Below are 16,055 nucleotides of genomic sequence, written 5' to 3' on the forward strand. Positions count from 1 at the left end.
TCAATTCTAATACGCAGCTAAAACGCTGGTGTGGACGTAGATCGTATTCGTTTTAATTCTCCGTTTCTAAACGAAAACGCAGTAGTGTGGACGGGGCCTCAGTTTAGTTTGCGCCAACCCTGGGTTTTAGGCACCATGAAAGTGGTTTGGCTCTTAGCAGTGTTCATCGCCATGTTAACTTACACTCCACGGCTAACCTGGTCCGGGGCAGGTTATGTTTCAGGTAAGAGGTTGCAAACCCAATCAGCTGTGAGCAAAGTGACACATGTCTGAGGCGATAAAGTCACTCGACCTGTTTCTACTCCAAATTAAAGGTCACTGAATAGCAAATGATTTTTAAAGACAAAATCGTCTGGCTTTTAGTAATGCTTATTTAGAATAATAATTTTGTATGATTTATATATTATTTATGTAATTATTATACCCTTAATCGATCGATTTTAGTTTATCAATTATTATTACGCACAGTTTAAATTAATACATATATATAAAGGTAATATAAATACGCTTTAGAATCAATAGATAAAGTTATAAAATGACTACATGTGAGCTTAAATGTTCAATTCTCTCTATACCCTTATCAACTGTATAAACTAACTTCACAACTTTTACTTGCACTGATATAGCAAGACTTTTTATTTTAGTCGTCCTCTTTCATAGACAGATATTTCTTCTTGCTGTGTAAATTTGCAGTTTAACTCTTTCTCAGCATGTGATTGGCTGATCGCTACTGATGTCACACCTAAACTCTTAAACTCAGGATCAAAGTTGATGATCAGCATCATGGTACTAACAAAGCCTGGTTGGATTGGTTAAGTTTTGTCAACTCAAAACTAATCCTGTAACCCTGAGTTTGTTCAACTACTATCATGGTACAGGCCCCAGGTCACTCAAAAATGAAAATTCTGTTATCATTTGCATAACCTCATGTTGTTCCAAACCTGAACACTTACTTTCTTCTGTGGAACACAGATATACAATTTGAAGGCTGTTTTCCAAGGTTGACATCTGAAATCTTGACATCTGCTCTAGCTGTCGATTCATTATTTACATCAACTATTCTTTGAGACAGATCTTTTAAATTAATCAGCCGATCCAGTTCACAAAATCAATCTGAACGATTTGTTCATGAATTAGAATATGAAATAAATAAAGTAAATAGGTTTAGAGCAAAGTGTGAGTAAAATGCCTCTCTCCACACACACACACACACACACACACACACACACACACACACACACACACACACACACACACACACACACACACACACACACACACACACACACACACACACACACACACACACACACACACACACACACACACACACACAAAGGCACACACATGCACAAATTAACAGAAATTGAAGTCTTAGTGGATTCAAGGGTGGCCAAACATGCACAGAATGGATAGCTCAGAAATCCTCAGGATATGAAATATATTGTTTTTGTGACCTCTGGGTTGTGTCATTGAGGAGACCATACAATAAAAACCACACAAGTCTCACAAAGACAGAAGGAAAAAAAATAACCTCTCATATCCTGTGCAACATGCCTGTAAAACACTGTACAACATCACAGCAGTTAATACAGAGAAAGGTTTTAATATATAGAGTGAAAGAGACATGTGGCGGGTAGGCTGTATATCATACTGAAAGGGAGAGAGAGTGGAACTATTGTTAAGAGTGACTTAAAGGAAATTACAATGTTGAGGACTGAGAGAAAGAGAGATTGAGAGAGAGAAGTTGAAATTGAGAAATAAAGAGCAGAGGCAGCTGGAATGAATGACACAGATAAGGAGAGTGAAATAAGATATACTGTTGAGCTGTCAAGAGGAAACATTAAATACATGTGCAAGAAGAGCGAATGCACCACGAAAAAGAAAGTGACTAGAATATTGTGTTTGAAGGAAAATTACACCAGTTGTGTGAAAAGAATAAAGACAGTGAGGTAAGGAGAGTGCAGACCTTTTGACAGCGTTAACTACAGTCTTTCACATAAAACCACATGGTTCTCCAAGACCCGAGCCACTACCGTACTGAGCAAAGCGCCTCACATCTTTCTGTCACTCTTAGGTCTGACATATACAGTGGAGACCAGGGCAATTTTAACTCTAAATTTCTTCAATCACACATTTTCTTCAAATCAGTGTGATAATACTCAGTCAGCAGATGATCAGTAGAGAAAAAGTGTAAACATTTCACTTTGAGAGAAATCTTTCACACAAAAAGAAACAGTTTTTGAGGCATAAAAGTGATTTTTGGGACATTGGATATCTATTTTAGCTCTAGGTTGCTGCTTAAAAATAAACATGAAAGAAAGATGCTAACACTGTCACTGGTTGCTAGCTTACATTATATTTTTCTTGGTTTAAAGGTTGAAAACAATTAAAGCACTTGTCACGAAATACAAGTTGTATGAATTTTGGATCTTTAAAGTATGTAAAAATAAACATGCAAACTCTAACCTCAGTTTTGTTGCAAATGTGCAAAGCGTTGCTACAGTAGTGTAAACATTAGCTCAAACATATTTTGTGGTCAACCATTGTCAATGCAAAGCAACAAGTGATAAAGTCTGCATGTTTGTAGTTAGCTACTTGGATAACAACATATCTAGTTTAATGACACATGCATTTGTAAGATAGACATTGTGATTATCGCCTCTTTTAGGTTTGTTAGGTTTAGTTCAAGATTTGGCTTGTTAGTATTCGAAATTAGCCCTTGATGATAGATGTGGAAACTACACTATAATATGGGCAACAAAAATCTTTGTCCTTTGATATTCATTCATAAGTAGTAGCTTTCGAAAAGTGTCAAAACTTGCATGCAACCAATTATTCATTTATTTTGAAGGACTCTTAACGGCATGAAATAAAAAAAATCACTAAAATAAAAAAATAAAAATGTATTATTTTGTGGTGCTGTCAGTCAATTAGTGTTTAAAATAAAGTTAAGTAAAAAAAAATTAATAAAAATTAAATATATTATACAATAATTGTACTGTATGTGTTATTTGTGCTGCTGTCAGACAACCAGTGTTAAGTGAGCCGTTGCCATTGAGATGAATGGGAACGCTAACAGAAAACGGATAACACTCTGCAGTAATACTCTTCTTAGTTACCAACCCAACAAAAGCAAGATGGCACGTTAAGCACATGCAACAGGATCACTTGCTGAAAACTTGCTGACCTTATTAATTCAGTCACTCTTTTCTACTTTTCTTGCTCTTTCTTTCTTCCTCTTACAGTCGTTTCCTCTCTCCCTGAGGAGCTCTGCTAAACGCTGTCGCCACAGCGACCTGATGAAACATCGCCATAAAGCCAGACTACACACCCACCCTCTTCTCAAACTCTCACTCTCTCATGAAAAATACCACACAAACAACAGTTTTCAAGAGGTAGGAGCTCAGCTGCAGGGACGCAGTAAGAGGTGGCACATAGGGAGAGAAAGACTGCGAGAAAGAGAAAGACAGGGCACTTTGGAGAAAGAAATGCAGTCCCAGCAGCCATTATAGAGAGAGCACCTGCAGTCTCAAAGTACCATCCAACAAAATGGCCCCATGTGGTCTGATGACACATAAGGCTTGCTCTGCACAGAGAATATGGAGCTCACACAGTAGGGAGGGGGAAAAAAATAATATATAAGACATCTTTCATGTCCATAGTGAATCATAGGAGCTGAATTTAAGAGACAGACTGCATTCAAAGTTTTGCTTTTATAGATAATTTGGCCTTAAGTGTCCTATATGCACTTTATTCTTTGAGACATTCAGCATTGAAGTACATTTGGATATTAAAATGCGTTTTACTTTCCCAGTTTACTTGGAAAAAGTAAGCGTGGTTTGTTAATAGGAGTGACCTGGCACAGGAGAAGTGATGGCATGAGCTTGGGGCGGGACTATCTGTTTAGCCACCAATAGCAGATTAGTAAAGAGTTTAGGTATTTTTTTTAAATTATAATTATTTTTGCTGTTCTTCGCCCCGCCTGTCCAGGCCCCTGCCAAGAGGGGCGGCAAAGCCAGGGGTAACCGGCCCTAGGACGGGCCGGAGATGGATGGGACTGATCATTGCGATGGATATAACTAACTTTAGCTGGACATTAACTTTATTCTAGAGCTGCTGTAAAGCCAAAACAATCTCTGTTACTTTAATTTCCTTTTATCACTGTAAAGCTGCTTTGAAACAATCTATATTGTTAAAAGCGCTATATAAATGAAGGTGACATGACTTAACTGCTCTCCAGGAGATGGTGACCGCACCGCTCCCAAAATCTTTTGTTCCCTTTTATTTGTGTTCCGCCGCTGGCCTTAAAACCAGCAGTACCAAAATATTCAATAAAAGAGTAGTTTCTTCCAGTTTCAGCAGTGGGAGGAGAGAATCCACTCCCAAGGTTCGGGCCATCCACTCCACTACAGTGACAGCAGCTGATGCCCATGTCTTGCGGGCGGAGATCGCAGTCCTACTGGCGAAGGACGCAATTGAAGTCCCTCCAGCCGATATGAGGTCAGGGTACTACAGGCCCTACTTCATTGTACCCAAAAAAGGCGGTGGGTTACTACCGATCTTGGATCTGCGAGTTTTCGTTCGGAGTCTCCACAAGCTACCATTCAAAATGTACACGCTGAAACGCATTTTCAAATTCATCCGTCCCCGAGATTGGTTTGCAGCGATCGACCTGAAGGATGTGTACTTTCATGTCTCGATTCTCCCTCGACACAGGCCGTTTCTGCACTTTACGTTCGAGGGTCGAGCATATCAGTACAAGGTCCTGCCCTTCGGGCTGTCCCTGTCTCCCTGTGTCTTCATGGAAGTCATGGAGGGTACCCTTGTTCCCATGAGAGAACAGGGCGTTCGCATCATCAACTATCTCGATGACTGGCTCATACTAGCACACTCTCGAGATCAGTTATGCGAACACAGGGACCTCGTGCTCAGGCACCTCAGCCAGTTGGGTCTTCAGGTCCACTGGGAAAAGAGCAAACTCTCCCCCGTGCAGAGGATCTTTTTCATTGGCACATCAACTCTCAAGTTGCTAGCAGTACGTCTCGCTCTGAGCCGCTTAAAAAGGCCGCTACAGGGCAGGGACGTGCTGGTCCGTACAGACAACACTGCAACAGTTGCGTACATCAACTGACAAGGCGGTCTACGCTCCCGTCGTATTTCGCAACTCGCCCGCCATCTCCTCCTCTGGAGTCAGAAGCATATGAGGTTGCTTCGAGCCATGTATGTCCCCGGTGTGCTCAACCGTGTGGCCAACGAGCTGTCACAAGCTGTGCTCCCGGGAGAATGGCGACTCCACCCCTAGGCGGGTTCAGCTGATCTGGAGAGAGTTTGAGGAGGCTCAGCTAGACCTGTTTGCCTGCTCAGAGACCTCCCACTGCCAGCTATTTTATTCCCTGACCGAGGGAACACTCGGCACGGACACACTGGCACACAGCTGGCCCCGGGGCCTCAGCAAATATTCGTTTCCCCCAGTGAGCCTGCTTGCACGCAAAGTCAGGGAGGACGAGGAGAAGGTCCTTCTGGTGGCTCCCTATTGGCCCACGTGGACCTGGTTCTCTCCATGAAGACTTCGCTGCTGGTTGCACTGGCCTCTGTCAAGAGGGTAGGGGACCTGCAGGCATTTTCGGTCGACGAATCATGCCTAGAGTTCGGGCCGGGTGACAACCATGTTGTACTGAGACCCCGGCCTGGCTATGTGCCCAAGGTTCCTATCACTCCCTTCAGGGACCAGGTAGTGAACCTGCAAGCACTGCCCCTGGAGGAGGCAGACCCAGCCCTGGATTTGCTCTGTCCCGTTCGCGCTCTGCGTCTGTACGTGGACAGAACTCAAAGTCTCAGGACCTCAGACCAGCTCTTTGTCTGTTACGGAGGCCAGCAGAAGGGAAAGGCTGTCACCAAGCAGAGGATGGCCCACTGGATAGTGGATGCCATCGCCTTGGCTTACCTAGCACAAGGCGTGCCCTGCCCGCTCAGGTTGCATGCTCACTCCACGAGAGTCGTAGCATCCTACTGGGCACTGGCACGTGGCTCCTCGCTAACAGATCTATGTACAGCTGCGGGCTGTGCGACACCTAACACGTTCACAAGATATTATAGCCTACGTGTAGAGCTGGTCTCCTCCCGTGTTCTCACCCTAAATGGGTAGAAGCACTGAGAGGCCCGGCTCTGTCGGGTTGCTGCACCCTACTGTGCACCCTTATTGCTCCAGAGTGAAAAAACCCTGTTGAGTCCTCCAACACCCTTGGCCCGGACGCGGCGGAGCGTCCGGCGCCAGGCCCTTATCCGTTGAATCCTTGAGAACCAGGTCTGGGCTGGGTCCCATATGTGTGACTCCGTGGGGATCCCATATGTGCATTTCTTTCACGGCTGCTCTAAAACGGAAGACTGTGTCTTTCCCTTGGGCTAAGTCACCCAGTATTCATATGCAGTACAACCTTTGGGTTAGTCCATATGTACTGTATATCTCCACATGTCTCCTTCAGGGAAGAATGTGGGTTCCGCAGCGTTTTCCTTCCTAACAGAAAGTACATATCCGTTCCATCCTTCAGTTTCTTTACAGAGTGGCATCTCCAACTACTGGCCTGGCATGAATAATACAGCGTTTTTAGTCATTTCCGCGGAACATTTTTTTGCAACATTTTCATCTGTGTGCAAAAAAACGCACGTTTTAGTACATCGTTGTCTTGTAAACGTGCCTCAGATTAACAAATGCTTTCCAAGTATTTTTCATCATTATAGTTCATGTTAACTAATTAAACATTATTGTAAAGTGTTACCAATTTGCCTATCTGTCAATCTAGCATGGTCCTAACAGCAGTCTAGCTGGTCTAGCAAAGTCTATATAGGTCTACAACATTTTCCCTGGCAAAGGTTGTTTTTTTTTCTCCTCAGTGCTCTCTTTTCTCTCCAGTCTTTTCAGAAAGCCTGGGAGCTCACCCACATGTTTCAGGTCTCAGAAGGGTCTCTCGGGGAGTGTTGATGGGCATGTCTGAGTGTGTGCGCAGGGAAAGGAGGGGGGTCAGCAGCATAAAAGCCCTTTTCTTCTCCTCCTCCTCGCCTTTTTATTTCGGATGAGAGACAAGGGGTTGCCAAGGCGATGAGGTTGGTGGTTCTCCCACTGCGTGGTCTGGGAAGAGCAGCAGCTTGTTCTGACATTTACTGAGGGCGTTCACGCCAGACAACCTTCAGTGGGAGAGAAAAAGAGAACGAGAATAAAAGGAGTGGGTCTGCACCTGTAACATCAGGAGAGCGCAGCTTCCTTCTGTTGGGAGACAGCTGTGAGCTTTCCCTTCATCTGGCTTTTTCCCGACGTCTGTGCGATCCTATCCCCTGTCCTCGGTTTGTCGGTGAAGAGCTTTCATTCACTCATTCTGTCGGTTAGCAGAAAGTCAGCCAAGTCAAAACACAGCCTTGTTCTCGCTTTAGCTCTTTTTCACGGTTTCTCATCTTCGCTCTCTTTCAGGCCCCCTTCACGTTCTGTCAGTCTCACAACCATCAGTAGATCCTCACATTATCTAAACCCCAGGGAGCAGATTCAGCGCAGTGTCAACAGCTCACTGACCGTCATTCAGACAGTTCTATATAAAGATGCTTGCGCTACATGAATAGCACTGTTTTTATACACTTCTTCAACAAGTGTGTTTGTTATCTGAAGGCACTCGGTAAGGGAGGTCATTTTGTGATTGAGAATAACAGTCTGCTTTGATCTCTCTCATGCTGGTAGTGGGAAAAAAAGTATTTATTTTTTCTCTTCCCCCCCCCCCCCCCCGTTTCTACAGAGACGCTATCAAAGTTGAACTAGCAGTGAATCTTATGAAAACACATTTCACCTGAAAATTAAAACAATATTTTGCCATTAAAAAATTAAGCCTATTTTTAGGACCATAAAAAAATTAAACAGAAGTACAGAAGTAACATTCCACAGCCAGCCCTCCTTATCTTTACATGATCATTTAAAATGTATTATTATAAATGCTGCGGTCCAATGAGCGGTACACACACATAAATATATGTATATACGGTATAAATAATACTAAAATAACATTGTAAGCAGCACAACTGGTTTCAACAATCTTACCAACACCAAATCATTGAACTCATACCCCACATACAATAATTTTGAAACTAATGTTTTTTAGTTTTTTACATTACAGTGATGATAATGATGCAATTGTTTTCACAATGCAGGGGGATGAAATATAATCTGGTAATCTGGACATGTTCTTTACAGGAAAAAAGGGTAAATCTGATTTTGATCTTCCATGAAAGATTCAGATAGCCATGTATAAAACACTAAAACGTCTATGGTAACCCTACAGCACATGATGAATAACAATCACACTTGTGAACCATCCATGTTAGATGTGCTTGACAGACTTGGAAATGCTTTTGAAATACAGAAAAATTTACTTTTCTTTCCCATTATGGACTGCAATTGGTGATACCCTGTCCATTATATAATCATTCATTATATTATCAGCACAATTTGGAACGTTTGACTATGAGACCTGCAATGCCACACGCTGAAAAAGAAACACACACGACATAGAAATGCATTAGTCTAGGATGTGTTTCTCTTTTTCCCATTTTTGCAAGTGCTGAGAAAGAAAGAGGCAACACAAGCCTCCCCCTAAGCAGCATCTTGCCACTCGCATCACAAAAGTGGCATAAAAAAGAGGCCTGTGACGAGGAAAGCCAATGGAAGTCACAACGCGACACGGCGGCACTATCACACTGTATTCAAATGGAATCTGTGTTCGCAGTTAAAAAGAGCCAGACACATCTCTCAGGCCTTCATATCAGCCAATGCAAACCGCAGAGAAAAAAAAGCTACAGAATGTGTTGCAATGTTGCCGCACAGTCCATTCTGCACAATCAATTCGGAAGCACCAAAAACATCTTTATTCTTCCTTTCATTCGTCTTCTCAAATAATAAACTGCTTTGTGTGTGCTTTGACGATGTGATGTCTGGAGACCATACAATACAGTGTGTCACACACACATACTTTTGGTCTGATATCAGAGATAGAGAGTTCCACTCATTAAATGGACAGCATTCTGCACGCCAAGTCCATATGTGCTTCTTTGTTAACTTGAGACGAGGAATATGCTAATAGGGGGATTTTATGAGGAGCGTGTGAGAGAGAAAGTGACTGAGAGAGTGATTAAGAGAGAGGATGAGGGGAGAGTTTAAAGTACACAACTTCACCAGCATTTGCAAATGAGCCCTGTGGTTTTTTTTTTTCTTCTCCCTCTCGCCACAACCATCAACGGAGCTCCGATCTCTGTTAGCAGTCTGTGATTACCAAGGGAGCGGAATGAAGATGAGGACGTTTAAAGGAATGCAAATGCTCTCTGTGAAGGCATCCCTCTATTTCAGCCATTCTACGAAATTCAACTATACAACTGCATCCGTATTCCTGTAGAAGCTCCATGCTGAAAACAAAAATGGCTTAAAACTATAAGTTCTCCACATCTTCCCATGGGACACTGACATTCTTCATGTCTTCGTGAAACATCTGTCTCCATGTCTTCCTTGGTCTGCCCTTTATGTGCCTTTATCAAAAAAGCTTCAGTGCTCATTCAGGAGTTTTGCTAAAGGACATATCCATTGCCATCCATTAGCTTCATTAAACCTTTTATTACAGTGGTCACTATAGTAAATGTCCACCATAACTACATGTATGGTATCATTATATCACTACCTGGTTAATGTAAATGTAATATAGGCCTACCCGTGAATGTATTTTATAGAAGCATTTTCTTGCAGACATTTATAATCATTAACTATTTTAAGTTGCCTTTCATTTAGTTACAATAATCACAATGATATAGAATTAAAGTTGAGAATGTAAAATGTTGTGCTTAAGTTTTTGCCGATTTGTTCTTTAAAGGGAAGAAACAAATATATTTTCACATAACAAAGTTATGGTGATATTATGGTTATGTTATGGTAAAACTCTTGGTTTGTAAAAATACAAACCATGTAAAAAAAAAAAATGTTTATGTTACTGTATGTGTCACTATAGTAGTATCTGTATCTGGCTAATTTTTGTTTTTATATAATTAACTGATTTTTATACTGTTGTGCAGTAGTTTTGGCACTATCTTTGTCTTTAAACAGTTTGACATTAAATATTGGAATGTTATGTATTTGAATATAATTGATATACCTTTGACATACTATACATACACTGTAAATGTTAGAAGCACTTTAGAACATGTAATTATCTTTAATTAAAATACTGCAAAACTACCCCCGCTGTTGGCCATTGCTTAGAAAAAAGTTTCTCTTTCAAATGTATTTATGCATCAGTCTAATCAAAAAAGCAAATTTGTGTCATTGATCATGTGAACTCTTTTTTGGATGGTAACCACACAGAGGAGTCTTTTGTTTTTAAATGTGAGTTTTATTATTTAATTAGAAGGAATACATGTTTAACAGCCCAAATATTAAATATTTAAGGTATCTATCCCTGCAGCCGGAACCAGAAGAGAACTGTCATCATTTACCATAAATGGGCAAGTAAGTGTGACGCATCTGTTCAGCTGGATTGTCATTGGCTGTGACATTATCGCAGAACTCGCTGAGATTAGACTATCTTTTAACCCATATAAAAGGGCGCTTCATATTACAAAGTATGTTTTGGTGTTATTATTATGTTAGCTATTCATGGATTTCATCCGGTCCCTTTCCACAGGTGTATTAATCAAGCACAATGCAGTCTGCATTCATAATCTAGGTGCTTGATTTTATACACCTGTGGAAAGGGACCGGATGAAACCCATGAATACATTAAGTTAACTATAAAGTTTTTTTTTTTTTTTTTTTTTTTTGCTCTTCTGGGGGCCGTTGCTGGGCCCCTGGGGGTGGAAGGGTAGTACAATCTAGAGAGATCTATTCTCCTCATCATGGACAACAAACTTTGTTGAGTCACATTTAAATACACCTGATGTAGATGACGCGGTATGTTTGGACAGAATACGAGACATAGTTCTTTAATAAATTCATAAAATATAAAATAATTACAGGAATACTGGATTCTAAACCTCAAAGAACTGCCACAATCAAGACCTCGAAGCAGATATGAGGGAGAAACACCCAGAATTGCGTTCCAAGTATAAGGGTCCTTACCATTAATGCTTGGATAACACGCATACGTCTCCTTCCATTAATAATAATGGCCAGTGCAGTGGCTGGGATATATGTAAACCTACCAACATCGTCAGCATTATCGCGAGAGGAAAAAATGACGTTTTAGTCGCGTAACATCGGTTAATGGAAACGCCATTTCGCAATATAGTTTTTTGTCGACATTTTGAAAAAAATCGCAAAAGTTTTGCGCAAATCTGTAATGGAAACGCACCTTCTATCATGTTCATGTTCTTCTTCCTCATCTAAACAGTTTGTGGATGAGTTTCAGTTGTGGATGTGATCACTGATGTGGTGTAGATTTTCCTCAATCAGAGGAAGAAGTCTCAACATCCCATTGTCAGGCGTTCTCCAGTCCTGGTCTGAAAGAAAAACATAAAACACAAATGATTCAAATTAAGTTATTTAATGGACAGTCAGGTCAGCTTATGTTCTGCTTTATTTAAAGCAGTGATGGGCTACTCTGGCCCTCAGCGTCCACTGTCCTGCAGATTTAGCTTCAACCTCAAACCCACCTGCCGATTGTCTATAAGTAAACCTGAAGACTTTAGTTAAAATTTTCACTTTTCAGGTGTGCTCAATTAGGGCTGGAGGTAAACTCTCCACCTCAAAAAGGAGAACGCAAAAGGGCCAGTCGAGAGTTGCCTGTTCCTTATTTAAATTTACAAAGCAGTAGTCAGTACATTATATAAAATACACGTTGAAGTATTGTATAATATTGCAGCACATCATTCCTTTTTACATGAGTTTAAATTTAAGCTAAAGTTTTATCTTTTTGACTGGGCACTTCACTAAATATCAATTATGGTTTTATTACATTATGTGTTAATGGTTTATTTTGCTCCTTCTTTCATGTTTCCTGGACTTTAACCTTGTAAAGCACAGTGGTCAACTTATGTTGTGTTTGTTTGTGCTATATCAATAAAATGAAATAAAATGAATGAAAATAATATAGGCTAAGTACTGTACAAAAACTGTTTTACCCATATCAACAGCAACCTATTTTAAAAGATCTTTTAGAAAGGCATGGTCTCTTTTGAGCCTTTGCCAGTGATGCTTGATTTCTTTTTTATATATAACTATAGGATTTATTTCTGTAAAGAGCGTTGCATAATGAAATGTTAAATGCATTTTTAAGTAATACGTTCACTGATATGTGGGCATTTCTATGAATAAAAGTATGTCTTTAATAGCAAACAATATTCATATGAATTTGTTTAAAAATAACATGTTTTACATGCAAACGTCAAAGTCAAATGAGCTTTTCCACTATTGCAAACAGAGGTAGGTTATGAGGTGTGGAGAGACATCATGTATCATTGGAACATGAACAGACAGGGTCCAATTTGTAATAATTTTAAAGAATACAATGCAATTAATATAAACTTTCTGACAGTGTGTGGGACATCCGACTATAGAAGGGGCGCAACTGATTTACAAATATTGCGATACATATGTACAGGAATGAGGCTAGCCAATGACAGTAGTAGGAGTAAAAGCTGCAGGATTATGTATGAGTATACAATTATGTACTAGTATCGTACGGATTTGAAAACTTGTCAAATCTTGTGAATTATTAAGATTTTGAGACTATATTTGTACTGATTGGGCTCTGGGTTTTGTAAGAAAAGTTTTAAGAAACAACAAATGTTTGATAAAATGTTTGATTAAGGGTTAAAAACAACAAATACACACCATTGAGAATATTTGCTTTTGTAGCTGTCCGTCTCCTCCAAGTTTTGTAGTTACTATCCTTTTACTACACCTATCACAGTACAACTAAAGTTACTGTGGTAAAAGCATGGTAAGTGTTGTGGTTGCTGTGAGTTTACAACAAATATCACATTAAAACTACCAATAATGTGGTAAAAGCATGGTAAGTTTTATGATTACTGTCCTTTACTACACCCATCACAGTACAACTGGTTACTGTGGTAAAAGCATGGTAAGTGTTGTTTTTACTGTGCTCTTAATACAAATACCATTTTGGAACAAATTTTACTACTTTGAACCTGATATGAATATGATTAACCTATTGCACGTCACGTGACAGACAGTGTTTACTCACCGTATTATTAAGGTGTTGAAAGAAAGCAATGAGCCTCCGTGGAATGAAAGATATAATGCAGTGACTGAACATGAGCTAATCTGATTAATATCGACAAACAGAAAAGACATTATAACAAACATTATTAGGACAGCGTATTTACGATCTGGTACACGTGAACTGATGCCAAATATCGCGATGTGTTCGGAATGAGACTTCTTCAGGCCGATTTTCTACTGATAAAATTTGTGTCTGTTGTTGACGCCACAGGTTTCCCATTGAAAGCAATGGAGTTCCAAATTTGTCGATATAGTGACGCCGAGGGGTGCCTTTGGTGTCTTCATTGTGAGGCCGGGGGCGCTTGACCATGCTTCAGTTTTTGACGCCTTGGGAGTGAGAATGGGTTGCATGGACAAACAAAGGAAGTCAATGGGAACTAAAACTGTTTGGTTACCAAAATATCTTCTTTCATGTTCCACAGAACAAAGTCATAGAGGTTTAGAATGACATGAGGGTGGACAAACCCTTTAGACAATAAGATAAGACAATACCTTCATGCTTTTAAAAAGCAGTGCATCTGTAGCTTAAAATAACCTGCTATTCTGATTTGCTGGTCTTTGCTGGTGTTTTAAACTGGTCTAGATGGTGGGGTCTTCAGCTGTGCTTTAGATGATCAACCAGCTAGCCTCCCCGACTAACAAGTGTCTCAAAACTCCTCTAAAACCAGCAAACTAGACCACACTAGGAGACCAGACCAGTTACAAACCAGTTTAGGCTGGTTCAGGCTGTTTTTTTCAGCAGGATAAGATTAGTGGCTAGATGTAAATGAATGAAAAATCAATCATTTTAACAAATGTTTTTGAAGCTTAATGTTGTCGCCCTGTCAAGTTTTGTTTGCTTCTTTAACAGCGATACGTCATGCCCCTGAGGGCCACCACAGAAACAGCTACTATGACACATTTGCCAACTCAATGACAGCATGTCTGAATGGTAGTTAGTGAAATATATTCCGCCACTAACGTTTTCTTGCTGCTCCTATACAGTTGACAAAGCAATGAAATAATCCCTACCTTGCATTTTGTTGGTAAGTCTTAGAGGGAACCACAGGGCTTGGGTTCTGCAATCCTTCTTTTTCTAGGAGGGTCAGGGTTTAAACTGAGTGACAGGCCAGAAAGAAACAAGCCCTTGGGGAGACCTCGCACTCTTAGACTGGTGATTACTTCCAGAGCTCTAAGTTATGTTAATGTATTCATCTCCAAAAGCATAATGATTATTTAGAGTTCCTCAGCAACTGTTTTAGATTTCTTTAACTTGCCATTTTATGCAAAAGGGGCTTCTTTTTTCTTTCCATTTCTTTTTTTGATAACTCTATCCCCCTTTTTCTGAAGCAAGCAAAGTGCGGTCGTTGTAGATAAGGGGTTCAGAGTGAAAGTCATAAAGAGAGTATAAAATCTTTTAATATTTTGCCAGTTATGTTAATGTGACCTTGATGTACGAATGAATGCAAATGAAAACGTATGGAAGAAAAGAAAAGAAAAAAGGGAACAAAATATGATGGAATTCTCATGTTGAAATTTCACTAAATTACAGGAGAGGAGAAATCAGCATGCATAAATTCACTCATACTTTCTCTGTTTCAGTTTAAATAACTGTGGTGTCAAGATGAGATATTCGTTTTGAGAACACTCTTCATTCTTACTACCCCCCACCTAGACCATCAAATTAGAATGGGCTCACATTTGTCTTTACTGGTAAAAGAATGACAGAATAAATCATGTCTGTAATTTCTTTCTTTAGTTGGAGTCCTGTAGCTGGGTATTAATACTGTAACATGCAGTAAAGCTTAACCAGATTTGAGGTATGTGTTATTGGACACCATCGATCTAGATGAAAAGATAAACTTGGCCAAAGAAGTACTGAACTTTTAATGTGTTTGGCAGGTATGGACCAGTGGCCAAGGAAATCTCAATCTAACTCCGTGTGAGGTCACGCTTTACACCAGTGTCCATTATACAGTGTAATTAACCCTCAGTTGACCTTGGCTACTGTTGCTGACAAGCTTTTCAGAAAATCCCACTGGACTGAACTAGAGATTTTCTGTGAACATGTAAAAAAATGCACCGTGATTTTACACTAAGAAATAAATTGTGCTTCTTTTGAACTTTCTAATTATTATACTGGCTGTCAAAAGCAATTTAAAAAAAAATTGTTTACTTTTTTTTTTTTTTTATCCTGCATGTATTAAAAATACAGTAAACGGTAATATTGTGAAATATTATTACAATTTAAAATAAAGTTTTTGTATTTTAATATATTTTAAAATGTAGTTTATTCATGTGATATCAAAGCTGAATTTTCAGTCTGATTACTCCAGTCTTCATTGTCACATGATCCTTCAGAAATCTCATTTTACTGCTCAAGAACATTTATGATTATGATTATGAGGAAACCTTGATACACTTGATACACACAATACAATTTTTTGGGTAAAGTATAAGATCTTTACTTTTATTTGACAAGTACGCATTCAATTAATTAAACTCACAGTAAAGACTTTAATAATGTAAAAAAAAGATTTCAATTTCAAATAAATGCAGTTCTGTTGAACTTTCTATTCAAAAAAAGAATCCTGGAAAAAAAGTCATCACAGTTTCTACAAAAATATTAATCAGAAAAGCATTGATAATAAGAACCATTATTAATAACTGAGCACTAAAGCAGCATATTAGAAATTATTTCTGAAGGATCATTCACACGGTTCCGAAGACTGAAGTAATGGCTGCTGAAATCCCAGGAATAAACTATATTTTAAAATATAGTGTATTTTTGATCAAATAAATTCAGCCTTGGGGA

This window comes from Leuciscus leuciscus (assembly GCF_965113295.1).
Source record: "Leuciscus leuciscus genome assembly, chromosome: 9".
Classification (NCBI taxonomy): domain Eukaryota; kingdom Metazoa; phylum Chordata; class Actinopteri; order Cypriniformes; family Leuciscidae; genus Leuciscus; species Leuciscus leuciscus.